Source organism: Puma concolor, chromosome D3, assembly GCF_028749965.1.
Source record: "Puma concolor isolate L17-30 chromosome D3, mPumCon1.1.hap2, whole genome shotgun sequence".
In the NCBI taxonomy this organism is placed as follows: domain Eukaryota; kingdom Metazoa; phylum Chordata; class Mammalia; order Carnivora; family Felidae; genus Puma; species Puma concolor.
Genome location: NC_141678.1, coordinates 50,070,005 through 50,085,202, shown reverse-complemented (window position 1 = coordinate 50,085,202; position 15,198 = coordinate 50,070,005). Strand labels below are relative to the sequence as shown.

At 40.1% G+C, this 15,198-nt stretch overlaps 1 long non-coding RNA gene across 2 annotated transcripts in view; it reads left to right on the top strand.

The window, feature by feature from the left end:
• Positions 1 to 15,198, top strand: part of LOC147575559 (uncharacterized) — a 265,631-nt gene that overhangs the window by 50,117 nt on the left and 200,316 nt on the right. For both annotated transcript variants that reach the window (XR_015242511.1, XR_015242510.1), the window contains 2 exons: positions 1,022 to 1,401; positions 5,808 to 6,033. This is a non-coding gene — a long non-coding RNA (uncharacterized LOC147575559). The remainder of the gene's footprint in view (positions 1 to 1,021; positions 1,402 to 5,807; positions 6,034 to 15,198) is intronic.

Below are 15,198 nucleotides of genomic sequence, written 5' to 3'. Positions count from 1 at the left end.
ATTACTTTTTAAGAGGCATGATTTTCTCCTGTTTGCATTATTCATTTTAAAAATCTTTTATACAAGTTGCTGCTTCACTAATTACAGATTGGCAAGTGATCAAGAGAACTAATAAGGGCATGCAGATTTCCTTGAAAAATTCTGTTGTAATGTTAATAAAAGGGGCAAAGTTACAATGTCAGTTGAAGAACTGTTTTCTTTTCCAGACACTTGTTCTTAATGATGAGTTATACTTGAGGAAGACAAATACTGTTCTTTCCTAAAGAATTCATTTTTCCCCCATGATGGCATTTTGAAGTCTATGATTTGTCAAAACTCTCAGCAGGAAATACAATGGCTAAGCATGGCTTAACATGTCATTTATTCAAGTAACATGGTCTCAGTTCTGTGGGTGACAGAAATTCTCAGTCTCTGGTTTACCCTTGGCCACCATTTTAGTCAATGATTACAATGAAAGAATGAAGTTTGTACTTTCAGAAGTGATTTATTCCGGTAAACTTTAGAGTCACCTTGTTTTATCCTTAGGGGATAGAAATTCGATGTCATCCAGGAAGGACAAAATAGCAACCCCACTACCAATAACCACTACCCTAAGTACTTTTCCATGTATGGAAAGCAGGCTAGACTCTAAAGAGTTCCCTTTGCATATATGGTGAAAGTTCCATATACATATGAAAGAAATATACATGTTTCCAAATATTTCCAAAGACCCCAGCCCAAGTTGCAACCCTTGGTGTAAAGAAAATGGTAGCTTTACAGAAATCAGGAATTAGGCCAGGTATTTGCAAGTGTATGCTGCAAGGTATATGCATGGGCAGCTGGATAGAATTCATATGAATGGAAATAAAGTCACCGGAGTTGAATTCCTGCCACTTCGAGAAAAAGCCACCAGGGAGGAGCTTTCCCCAACAATGTACTATTTGACACCAGTCCTTTGTCTTGATTTTATGGGATGTGTACATCACTTCTTTTCATTTTGTCCTCCTAACTTTTCTCTCTTAAATCATACCATCCCTTTCAGAAGTCTACTTGACCTTCAGTGATGATTTCAAAGACTTCAGTTTGAAACGTTAGCAGTATACCACTTTTCTCATGTGTTATGTCTGGGGTCTTCCTAAATATTAAAAACCTCAAGTCTTGTCAAAATATTCTTGGAAAATCTTTTGAATTGTTGGTGATGAACAGCACAAAACACTTGGTTTTGTATGTATAACCTGCAGATGTTTTCAAACTTTCTACGAGTTGGTGTTTCTCTGTGACCCTCATCTAATGATTTCATACTTTTTCCCCCCCGGATTTAAAGATTCCATCGTCTCCCACTGGCCTGAGGATCTTTGTAAATGGACAGAAAACCCTTAAAATCATTCACACAGTACTTTTCTTACGTCACACTAGTGCACGGTAACTGTGTAAAGCTTAATTACATTCATTGCTTGCAGTATTGAGTCACCTGAGTGGTATTTCAGAGGGAACTTCGTATACTACTGAAAATACTACTTTCTCTTCTGTCTCAATACTTGCCTTATGTATTTGTTATAGACATTGGAATGTGAAATAGTAAATGCTTCTTGTTTAAATTTTGAACAGTATCTACATACAAAATAATACGGTCTTTCTCAACTTTGATTTGTCAAATTATAGGGGAATTAGCCCAGTTAAAACAGCAATTTGCTTTTTGTGGAATTAAAGGAAATCTCTCTGGGTCCAGGCATCATCTGCTGAATAAGCAAGTTAATACAGAGGAAAGAGCACAGAGGTTCGATTACCCGGATTCAATTAAATCCTGGCTCTGCCTTTTCCTAGCCAGACAACCTGAAGCTAAATTTATTACTCTGTCCTGAGGCTTGACTTCCACGTTTTAATAATGATAATAATATTATCAAATCCATAGAATTATTGGGAAGTTGAATGAGATACTGTATTAAAAAGATCAGTTATATGGAAAAGTAGCATACAAACACTGTTCTTCTTTCTGAGGTTTTTAAAATGTGCAGTTTGGAAAACAAAGCAATGTAATGAGTTTGAATAATTATATCCCAAATGTTTCTTCCTATAAGTTGTTCATATGGCCTTATCACAGAGCAATTTAGAAAGAGCCACTAAGGAATAGAGACGTACCTTCTTGTACAGGTGTTTCCTTCTTGTACACGCCTAGCTCAAGGCCCAGGTAAAACTATATTTGGGTTTTATTTTCTAGGTTTCCAAGAAGGGACTTGGGTAGAGGTTATAGGGTGCAGGGTTTTTTTTATACATGTACAATCACCACCCCTGGTGTTAAATCTCCATTCTCTTCCACGTGGCTATGACACCTGAAGCTGTTTTCACTGAAGCCACCGTTGGCTGACTCATGGCTTAACCCGGAAACCTGGCTCCAGGCCACCTTGGAGCACTGGATAAGTTGGTCATGTCTTTCCTTCACAGGCTCATCCTGACTTGCCTCTTAATTACTAGTATTTCCTCGCAGAGTCAGACTTCAGTCTTCTTTTCTCATTGCAGACATAAACACTTGGTGAGATCATCATCCCCCAAGCTTTCACTGGCACTTACACAACTATAACTTCCAAATCCTTGTCTCCAGAACACTGTCGTATATTTCATTTATGTCCTGTATTTCACTGGCCAGTAGACACCTACAAATCAAACATAATGCTAAAATCAAAACATCATAGTCTCCCCCCCCCCCCCCCACCAAAAAGAGAGAGAGAGAGAAAGCAAGCAAAGAAACTTGCCCTCTGTCCTGTAATTTCTGTTTCACCCAATCGGGTAAGGCAGAAAACTTAGGGAAATCTTTGACTCCCTTATGTGCCTTTACTCTGTATTACCATCAGCCAGCACACCATGTATCACCCTTTGGGAAATGTGTCTTTAACCCATCCATTCCTTCCACCAGCAGTGTTCACGTTCTACTGTAGGTCCTCATCAGGCTCCTACCTGTTACATCTAACACCATACCGAGCCCTTCTTCCTTCCATTGCTTTCCACACAGCCACCTAACCGGTCTATCTAAAGCAAAATCCAACTATGTCATTCCTTTCCTGCTTAAAAATGAAACACTAAATAAAAACTCTGTGACTCCTGCTTACCTGAGGAGTAAAGACTATCTTTGCTTTCAGGTTACTCTCAGCATATCTGTCCAGATTCATGCCACTTGGGTTTGACATATTTTCTTGCTGGTGTATGGCTTATGCTGTCTTTGCACTCACCCTTCAAGACTTTGCTCGAATGAATCTCTTTCTAACTCTCTAGCTAGACTGCCTTACTCTGTGCTCTCTTAGCACTTTGAACGTGCCCCAGTAATGGTGATAATAACCATATTTTCTTAAGCAAAAATGGGAACATGTAATCCTACAACTGTGATTGTTAGTAGAACATGACAGAATATTTCCCAATTATGTCCCAAGACATCTAGTAAGAATGATCCCTGAAAAGATGACATTCTAGTGAAGAATGATCACTGTAAAGATGACATGTTTTATAATCAAATAAAGAGAAATGTAGTATTATTTTTCCCCCATTTCTGCCTCCTCCCCTAGACTGTAATCACCTCTGTAATCACAGTGACTAAGACTTATTTGGGTATAATTTTTCCAGAGTTGATCACAGTGAGCACATCACAGTTTATCAATAAAAGTTTGTTAAGAAATGATTGATGAGTACCTAAGTGAAAAAAATGAATGCGTTGTGTCAGTTGCTTATGAAAGTATGCTAATTTCATGGCTTATGAAAGTCCTAAGTCTTTATGTGCCCTGTATCATTTGATTTGGGAACAAAACTCATTTCATAAACTGTACCAGTGGCCAGGGACCATCAAACTTGCAACAATTTCTCCTTTCTCCTCAATCCTAGCTGATGGCTTTGCTTTTTATTCCCTTTGTAAAATGGAGAAGAAAATGTCCCTACTCTTCCATCAACATATCTACCAACCCACTTCCCTTTGTGTGAGTAGCTCCACCCTTCTTCCTGTTGAAATGAACTTGGCACACACTATTTAGTCCTTACACTGGGACCTGAGTACCATCCGCTCTTGACTACTTGAGGACAACACTCCTGCAGGCATCCTCTCTCTCTCCTGTGTCATAAATTACTCTTTCTACTAATTTCCTTTACCATATAAACATGCCAAAATACCTTATTACAAAAAAAAAAAAAAACCCACTACTTTCTCCATGTGCCTCTGAGGTAATACTCCATTTTAAATTCAGCATAACTCATTCAGAGAATCTCTCATACTCATGGCCTCTACTTCTCTGCTTTTCGTCTTACTCTATTGACATCATTTAAAAAAGGTGACCTCTCTGTTTTTAAAACATTTTCTCTACTTGGACTCTAGGCTACCATTCTCTCTTGAATCTCTTTCTTTCCTTCCCAAGATTCTTTACTGGTTCCACCTTATCTTCCAGATCCGAAATATTTGAATGTCTGAGGGCTCAAGCCTTCCTTTTTTTTTTTTTTAATAAAGTCTATTTATTTATTTTGAGGGAGAGAGAGAGAGAGAGAGAGAGAGAGAGAGAGAGAGAGAGAATGAGAGTATCCCAAGCAGGATCCAGGCTGTCAGTGTGGAGCCCAACACAGGGCTCAAACTTTCTAACTGCGAAATCATGACCTGAACCTCAAATAAGAGTTGGAAGCTTAACCGACTGAGCCACCCAGGTCTCGCTTTTTTTTTTGTTCACACCCCACATCCAGTAAGATGACTTCTCACCTTCCTCTCTGCTACTTTCCTAGTCCAAGCCAAGTGGACTTTTACAGTCCAAACCACGTTTACAGCAGTGCAGTGGCCTCCCAACTTGTCCCACTTCTTCCATCTTTGTCCTCCTTTGGTCTTTTCTCAGCCTAAAAATCAGAGTGATGCTTTAAAATATAAAGACATCAGGGGCACCTGAGTGACTCAGTCAGTTGAGTGTCCAACTTCAGCTCGGGTCATGATCTCACAGTTAGTGAGTTCAAGCCCCGCATCGGGCTTGTTGCTGTCAGAATAGAGCCCATCTCAGATCTTCTGTCTCTCTCTCTCTTTGCCCCTCCCCTACTTGCATGCTCTCTCTCTCTCTTTCTCTCTCAAAAATAAAGAAACATTTCAAAATAAAATAAAATATAAAGAGATCATGTCATTCCTCTGTTTCAAAACCCTTAATGCCTCCTCATCTTAGAGCAAGTCCTCAAATTCTTACCACAATGCCAAGACCTTCCAAGATCTTCTCTATGCCTCTCATACTGTGATCACTGCTACTTCCCTCCCCTTATTCCCTCAGCTCTGACCACACTGGCCTCCATCCTGTGTCTGGAACATGCGAAGTATGCTGTGGTACCTTATTTCCTTGCCCCAAAGCTTTCCCCTCATATCCAAATTGCTTTTCCCTTCACTTTCAGCATGTCTCTGTTCAAGTATCAATTTATCAGACAAGTCATCTACCACGAGTTCATGGAAGTAACACCCTTGATCACTCTCTACCTCCTTACTTCCTAATACTTATCACTTTGGAAATATTAAGTATTTAAGTACAATTTATAGCATTAGAGTATGAGCCCCAGGGAGGACTAGGACCTGCTTTTATTTGTGGATAGTTTTTTTGGACCTAGATAAATACCTGGTATCTACTAAAAACAATAAACTTTAATGTTGTACACACAGAACTATGTCAGTGAGATTAAACATTTTTTTAAAGAAAGAAATTCATCACAATTTCTGGCAAAACTACTCCAAATGACTGACAGTGGTCTGTTAGTTCAATAATCTGCAGAGGGCAGCACATGGCATTTCACCTAACATTTTGTTCAGAAATAAACAATAGTAATTTAATTTTTATCAGAGGCTGTGGCTCCACAAGGACAACTAAACACTTGAAAAAGAAGAGGATTAACATCAGTGAGACTGGAAAACCAAGAGGAACTTAATGATTAAATCAATATCACTGTTTGATCTTGGCCTCCGATCAGCACATACCTGCCAGTTGACCCCATGGCAATCATGAGGACAGCATTTACTTTTGTCCTCACACCCATAAAGCATAGTCGTCGTCACACACAGACTGAGAGGTGGGTAGTTTATAGCCGAGAATCAGTTCTTTTTTTTTTTTTTTTTAATATGTTAATGTTTATTTTTGAGAGAGAGAGAGAGTGCAAGGGAGAGTCAGATAGAAAGGGGGACAGAGGATCCTAAGCAAGCTCTGTGATGTCAATAGTGAGCTCTATGTGGGGCTTGAACTCACCAACTGACAGCTCATGACCTGAGCTGAAGTCAGATGCTTAACTGACTGAGCCGTCCAGGTGCCCCAAGGATTGGTTCTTACTGCAATTAGAGTGGAAGGAAGCTGACAGATTTAACTGGATCAGTGGTTTTCAACCATTTTCTCCCACAGAAAGATACCTGCCAGGTAACAACATTTACCGGAGCTACATTCTCCCAACACTCACTTGACTTTGCTGCATTGGTGCCAGTCACTACCAGCATGCTCCTTCCCCAGAACCATTTCTCCCTTCCATTTATACACTCACAACATGTGGTTGGGAACAGTTTCTAGATGAAAACTGTCAATTTTCAGAGAAGAAATATGAGGCCCAGAGAGAATAAGTGACTCACCCAGGGTTACAATTAGAGAGGTCAGAGGTCAGAGACTAGGAGATCTCTGGGATCTCAATCTAGGGATTGAGAAAGGTATCTCACTGGCCTGGTGCTTATTTCTGTCATATTGGGAGACTCAATACACAAAGGGGCAATGACCAGACCATATGTAAACTCTGACCTACAACCAGCCCAGGAGGCCAACCTACTATCTATAATTGGGGGCCAAACATAACCATGTGATGATTGAATCAAAATGGGCCAGACACGGGGCACCTGGGTGGTTCAGTCAGTCAGATGTCCGACTTCGGCTCAGGTCATGATTTTGCAGTTCATGAGTTCAAGCCCCACATCAGGCTCTGTGCTGACAGCTCAGAACCTGGAGCCTGCTTCAGATTCTGTCTCCCCCTCTCTCTCTCTGCCCCTCTACTGCTTGTGCTCTGTTTCTCTCTCTTTTTCAAGGATAAATATACATTTCAAATTGTTTTTTAAAAAAAAATGGGCCGGACATGATTAACAACTAATTTCTGCCCTTTCTTGCAACTTAGAACCAACAAGAGAAATTCAAATATGCACCCCTAACTAATCCCAGAAGATGCCTCACTCCTATGTAGCCCACCTGCAGTGTTCCCATCCCAACAGCCTCTAATCAGTGTGTACCTGAGGCCATTCCTTCTTCCACTGGAAAGCTCTGCCCCCTCTCTTCGAGCTGCTGCCAAACACGAGTGATGGTGGCCAACCCCCTTTGCAAGGGAAAGTTCTGAATAAAGAACCTCTTCTTGTTCTCATTTGAGTGCGCTTCACTTATTTCCATAGTTCTCATGAGCATTGAGATACGGCATGCAATGCCCATTGCTGTGGCCCTGTCCTTTGACCAGGCGCCACTAGAAAAGACACAAAGGCCCCTTGTGCCGAGCTGCTCCCAGCTTGTCGAGTCTGCACTGACATGGCAAGTCAACAATGGGTCTGTAAATTATAAAAAATAAATAAATTATTAGATAAAAGGAAAAAAAAACCCAATGGGTCTGGACTCTGCTGTCTTTGCACTGAATTTCTCAGCTGTTCATCCACAGTCTGGTACCCTGGTTTTGTTATTGGCTCTCACTTGTTTGGCATCCTTGGTGAAATAAAGCTTTAGCTTTAAACTTAAAAGGAACATAAAAACCAATTATAACAAACCTTTTGTGTAATAAAATCTATGAGACTTGGACAAGACTGAGAAATTAAAAGTATGCTTTTATTTAATGTCACGTTTATAAAATATTACTATGTTAAAAATGGTGATCAAATATTTTTAATAAAAACAGACTACGATAAATAATATTAAATAGCATCTTGAGGGATGTAGGTATGTGCAGAAGGTAAGAAATAACATCTTCCTTAATCCTAGCTTTATTGAAATATAAATAACATAATATTCTATAAGTTTAAGGTGTACATGGTGATGATTTGACATATGCATATATTGCAAATGGTTATTACAATAAGGTTTGTTAACACATTCACCACCACATAGTTACCATTTGTACGTGTGTGTAGTGAGAACTTTTAAGATTAACTGTCTCAGCAAGTTTCAAGTATAGAACAGAGTGTTGTTATCTATAGTCACTATATAGGACATTACATCCCCAGAACTTACTCATCTAATATCTGGAAGTTTGTACCTTTTGACCAACTTCAATCATTCTCTCCCCCTCCCCCTGCAACCTGCAACCACCAATCTACTCTGTTTGGACAAGTTCAGCTCTTTAAGATTCCACATGTAAGTGAGATCTTACAGTATTTGTCTTTCTCTGTTTGACTTATTTCATTTAGCATAATATCCTCAAGTTTTATCCATGTTGTTGCAAATGGCAAGATTTCCTTCTTTTTTATGGCCGAAAGAAATTCCATTATATATATAATGCCACATTTTCTTTACTCATTCACCTATCAATTAACACTTTGCTTGCATGTTTTGGCTGTTACAAATGAAGACTAGGGGCACCTGGGTGGCTCAGTAGGTTAAGTGTCCGACTCTTGGTTTCAGCTCAGGTCATGATCTCACAGTTTGTGGTTTTGAGCCTCTATGCTGGCAGCATGAAGCCTGCTTGGGATTCATTCATTCTCTCTCTCTCTCTCTCTCTCTCTCTCTCTCTCTCTCTCTCTCTCTCTCTCTCTCTCTGCCCCTCCCCTGCTCATGCTGTCTCTGTCTCTCCTGTCAAAGTAAATAAACTTTAAGTAAAACAAAATAAAATAAAAAGACTAACACGTCTTGAATTCCTACCAGATCCTGGGAAATGCGGCAGTGCTCTATCACACATTGTTAATTGGCTTTGTCTTTTCTATTTCCGTAATTCCACAGTGTGTGAGGCGTTTATTATTTTCAAGAAGCTTTACATTATGATTACTAGTACTCTTAGGGTTTTAATACTCTCTGCCAGAGCTGCTGGCAGAGGAATTTGATTCACTTGGCACATTTATTCCAGGCTGGTTCCGGCACTTTTTGGTTCTGCCCTGGTGTCTTGCAAGACACTTGCGTATGGTACGCATTTGGAGATACTTGCTTTTCTACCTGGGAAAGAAACGGAAGTGGGGAGACAACTACAAAACAGCCAGCTGATACTGGTATTTTTATTTGATCTCACATCAAGCCCATGAGGTAGATCTTCTCATCTGGGTTTTAAAGATGAGACGGGCGCCTGGGTGTCTCAGTCGGTTACACACCCGACTGTTGGTTTCGGCTCTCAGGTCATTATCTCACAGTGTGTGCGATCGAGCCCCACCTGGGGCTCTTTGCTGACAGCACGGAGCCTGCTTGAGATGATCTCTCTCCCTCTTTCTCTGCCTCTCCCCTGACTCCTCTTTCTCTCTTTGAAAATAAGTAAATAAAAACTTTAAATAAAAAAAAAAAAAGATGAGAAAAAGGAAGATTGGAAAGGTTCAGTAACTTGACCAAATCACACAGCTGGCAAGTGGTGGCTTCCAGATGCAAAAGTCTCCTCTGTCCAGCCCCACAGGCTACATCCATTCCACTCTGCCACACTGTCCATCAAAGTATAAATACGCAGTTTGAAATCTGCAACACAATTTGATAAAATGATGCTAACACAGAAAATATTTACAGAATACAGTTTCTTGAGGAAACTTGTGTTGAAGTGGAAGAATCCTAGGATCTTTGCTGCTAGAGCACTTATTCCAATCCCTGGCTGCAAAAGTAGGAATTCAGCACACCCTGTTAATGAAGTATGTGCTGCCCTCTACTGGCATCGAGAAAACACTACAGCGCATGCTTTGTGTCGGCTCTGCATGGTTTCTAAAAACCTAGATTATAAAGTTTTTGTTTTTCTGCCCAATATTAGAGATATTCAGTGGGCCTGGGTTCTTTCTATTGCATTTTCTCCCACAATGAACTTATGAACTTCAGTTCCCTTCTTTGCTGATCTCACATGGCCATGCCATTCCTGTTAATGTGTTTAAGCTTTAGCAGAGGTGGCTAGAAAACTAGAGCTATCTCTGCATATACCTAGGTCCAGGAGATTAAAAACTGGCATATATGCTGGGGTTAAGGATGTATTAGTCCCTGTTATTTATTCTTAATATTTCCCTAAATTACAGGTGACCGATATGTAAACTTTTGAATACAGTATTCTTTCCTGTGCTATAAAACAGACTATTGATTCTCAATAGGGCAACTTTAATATTCAGCCATTCATTTAATCACTCATTCATTAAACAAAAACTCATTAAAGACTATTTTGTGCCACCATGCTAGTGGTGGGTAGGGATAAGTGAGAAGGAGCTATCTTGGATTCAGTGGTGTAGATGGACATGTGAACAAATAATTGCAGTGCAGTTTAAATAATACTATGATATTTACAAAGTGCTAGGTGATCTCAGAACGAATGAATAATTTTTGCATGAGCGTGACGAGGAGGTTGTACAGAAGAGGGTATGCTCACGTTATAAGATGAGGAAGAGTTTACACGGCTGGAAAAAAAAAAAAAGGAAGCTCTTTCCATTTGAGAAATTCTCATGTGCCATGATGTGAAGGTAGAGAAATATGGAAGGTGAAGTCAGAGCACCCAGTTCTGAATGTTGATCATGACGAGTACTCAGGGTGTGGCTGAAGTCTGGAACATAACGGAGGACAGAGCTACAAAGGGGCTGACTTAGCAGGAGGGCTCTGGACCAGGCACTGCATATATTACATACACAGAGGGAAGGAGGGTGGGAAGCTATGGAGGGGTGCTATTTTAAATTCATAACACTTGTGCTAGTTCTATCTCGTTCAATATAAAGTGAAAAATCTGACTACACTAAGGGGAGATTGGTCAACATAAATACCAATTTTGCTCTAGAACACCCATGCCCTATGTGATATTTTCTGAAATCTTACTGATGTCCAAATTAAATAGATAACTACTGAATTCCACTTAACACTGTATTATGTCATCATATAGTTATAAAATGAAAGTGGATTTGAGAGCAAGATATTTGCAAGTGTCTCTTGGATAAGATAAATAATCCACCATTACCTCTCTTTCAGAAAACGTAAAGCTCTCCATTGTATTTTGTTGGTTTGAAACAAGTTTCTGGCTACACTTTATCTACTTTATACCAGTTTGATTGTTAGTTTTGATAGCATTAATTTCTGCCCTAATCTTTATTAATTCTTGTCTTCTGCTGGTTTTGGGTTTTATTTGCTGTTCTTTTTCCAGCTCTTTAAGGCATAAGGTTAGGTTGTGTATCTGAGATCTTTATTCCTTCTTTAGGAAGGCCTGGATTGCTATATACTTTCCTCTTATGACCGCCTTTCTTGCATCCCAGAGGTTTTGAGGTTTTGGGTTCTGGTGTTATCGTTTTCATTGGCTTCCATGAACTTTATAATTTCATCTTTAACTTCTTGGTTATCCCATTCATTCTTTAGTAGGATGTCCTTTAGTCTCCCAAGTATTTGTTACCTTTACAAATTTTTTCTTGCGGTTGATTTTGAGTTTCATAGTGTTGTGTTCTGAAAATACACACAGTATGATCTCGATCATCTTGTACTTGTTGAGGGCTGATTTATTTCCAAGTATGTGGTCTATTCTGGAGAACATTCCCTGTGCACTGGGGAAGAATGTATATTCCACTGCTTTAGGATGAAATGTTCTGAATATATCTGTTAAGTCCATCTGATCCAGTGTGTCATTCAAAGCCATTGTTTTCTTGTTGATTTTTTGATGAGATGGTCTGTCCATTGCTGTGAGTGGGGTGTTGATGTCCCCTACTATTATGGTACTACTATCAATGAGTTTCTTTACGTTTGTGATTAATTGATTTGTACATTTGGGTGCTCTCACATTTGGCGCATAAATGTTTACAATCGTTAGGTCTTCTTGGTGGATAGACCCCTTGATTATGATATAATGCCCTTCTGCATCTCTTGATACAGGCTTTATTTTAAAGTCTAGATTGTCTGATATAAGTATGGCTACTCCAGCTTTCTTTTATTGACCATTAGCGTGACAGATAGTTCTCCATCCCCTTATTTTCAATCGGAAGGTGTCTTTAGGTCTAAAGTGGGTCTCTTGTAAACAGCATATAGACGGATCTTGTTTTCTTATCCATTCTGTTACCCTGTGTCTTTTGATTGGAGTACTTAAGTCCATTGACGTTTAGAGTAAGTACTGAAAGATATGAATTTGTCACCATTATGTTGCTTGTAGAGTTGGAGTTTCTGGTGGTGTTCTCTAGTCCGTTCTAGTCTTTGTTGCTTTTGGTCTTTATTTGTTTGTTTGTTTGTTTGTTTGTTTGATCTTTTCTCCCCTCAGAGAGTCCCCCTTAAAATTTCTTGCAGGGCTGGTTTAGTGGTCACGAACTCCTTTAATTTTTGTTTGTCTCAGAAACTTTTTCTCTCTCCTTCTGTTTTGAATGACATCCTTGCTGGATAAAGAATTCTTGGCTGCATATTTTTCTGATTCAGCACATTGAATACATCCTGCCACTCCTTTCTGGCCTGCAGTTTCTGTGGATAGGTCTGCTGGAAACCTGAGCTGTCTTCCCTCGTAGGTTAAGGACTTTTTTTCCCTTGCTGCTTTCATGATTCTCTCCTTGCCTGAGTATTTTGTGAATTTGACTATGATATGCCTTGTTGATGGTTGGTTTTTATTAAATCTAATGGGAGTCCTCTGTGCTTCCTGGATTTTGATGTCTGTGTCTTTCCCCAGGTTAGGACAATTTTCTGCTATGATTTGCTCACGTAACCCTTCTACCCCTATTTCTCTCTCTTCCTCTTCTGGAACCCCTATGATTCTGATGTTGTTCCTTTTTAATGAGTCACTGATTTCTCTAATTCTTAAATCGTGCTCTTTTGCCTCATTTTCCCTCTTTTTTTCTGCTTCATTATTCTCCATAAGTTTGTCCTCTATATCACTGATTCTGTTCTGCCTCATCCATCCTTGCCATCGCAGCATCCGTTAGAGATTGCAACTCAGTTATAGCATTTTTTATTTCAGCCAGACTAGCGTTTACTTCTTTTATCTCCACAGAAAGGGATTCTAATCTATTTTTGACTCCAGCTAGTATTCTTATTATCGTGATTCTAAATTCTGGTTCAGACATCTTGCTTGTATCTGTGTTGGTTAAGTCCCTGGTTATTGTTTCTTCCTGCTCTTTCTTTTGGGGTGAATTCTTTCATTTAGTCACTTTGAAGGGAGAAAAGGAATTAATGAGGTAAAAAAAATTAAAATAAAAAAAATAAAATTGAAAAATTAAAAACAACACACACACACACAAATCAGATAAATGAAGCTAGATCCTAGGTGTGTTTTGGTCTGGGTTTTGAAAGGGGCTTGATAGATTAGAGAAAAAAGGGGAAAGAAAAAAAAAAGGAAATTGTTTGAAATTTTGAAAAAATGAATACACTGAAATAGAATAAAATGAAATGATGGAAGTAAAACAAAATTTGAAAAAATTTACAAAAAAGAAAAAAATATAGTAGAAAAAAATTAAAGAAAAATATTTTTAATAAAAATTGAAAATAAAAATAATTTTTTCTCTTTCTGTATTCAAGAAAAAGAAATGACAAAGAGATGAAAAAAAAGAAAATTAAATAGATGGACGAGTGAAAAGACTGAAATATGGTTGAAATTACTTCGTTTTCCCTTACAAGTCAAACTATGAAGCAATTTATAGTCTGTAAACTAAGCAGGTGGAGAAACTTGTGTTCCTGAAGAGCAAGGTTAGCCCAGTTGGGCGGGGCTTGGTAATGGCTCCGTTCTCCACTAGATGGCGCTGCTTAGCTTATTGGGTTGGATTGTTGCGGAGCTTGTAGGTGCGTATGGGCATGCGCGAGAGCAGTGAAAATGGCATCTAGTATAGGAACTCTGTTCTCCCGGATCAGCAATCACCCGCCCATCCTTTGTCTTCGGCTTCCATCCACTCCCCGCTTTTACACGGTCCGTGACCAAGCCCCAGGCAGCACCTCCCTCCTGAGTTTTGTCTCAGATGCAGCTGTTTTTCCCGACCCCTTATTTCTGAGGGACTGAGGCTTTGACCTGATCTGCCCGTCTGCGGGAGGGTCTCAACGGGCAATGGCCGGGTGCCGGCCGCTCCCAGGAATGCTCGAGGCCATGCTGCTGCCGACGCCCAGAGACTGCAGCCGGGTGCCAGCCCGCCCCGGAAAAAGAAAAAGTTTGCAAGACAGTGTAGCAGCAGCGCCTCAGGGATTATGGAAAACCACGAAACGCATCTGGCCTCCGGCTTCGCCCTTAACGACCTTGTTTCAGCACCAGGGAATGTGGTTGTTCTCCCGGGTCCACTGGAGCCTTGCCTTTGGGGGACCCACATAGCCTCTACCAGGTGCCCTCCCAGCAGGGGAACCGCCTCTCCCCGTGTGACCTGAAGAACCCCGGACTCCACTCTGCTCCTGGGGATTTGCCCTTCTCACCAGAGCACCGCCAGGTATGGAGCTGCGGAGTTTCAGACTCTGCATTCCCCCTGTTTATAGTCTTAATGGAATTTAAACCCTTTCCTTGCTCCTTTCTCCTTTCTCCCTTTTTATGTCAGTCCCTGGGGCTATTTCCACTTTTCCATTTTCTTTCCAGCTGCTTTTGGGGGGGGTACTTTTCCCATATTATCTCCCCCCCATCTCCATCCTCTCTCCACCTGCAAAAGCGCCTCCCTGACCTCTGTGGCTTCTCTCTCCCCAAGTTCACCTCTCCACACTGCATACCTGGTGAATTGTGTTTCAGGTTGTGCAGATTGTTGTGTTAATCCTCAGATCAGTTTTCTAGGTGTGTAGGATGGTTTAGTATTGGTCTGGCTGTATTTCATGGACGTGAGACACATAAAAAACTTCCATGCTGTTCCGCCATCTTGGCTCCTCCCTATGCCAGTTTGATTTTTAAAAAATAAATTTTACTTTTGTAGTATAAAAGTAATATTGGATATAAAAGATTCAAAAAAGAAGTTAAAATATTCCTTTATACCTAATTCTTAAAGATTCTCATTTTCTTAAAAATTTTTTTTAATGTTTATTTATTTTGAGAGAGAGAGAGACAGAGAGACAGAGAGACAACTTGACTAGGGGAGGGGCAGAGTGACAGGAAAACACAGAATCCCAAACAGGCTCCAGGCTCTGAGCTGACAGCACAGAACTCAATGTGGGGTTCAAG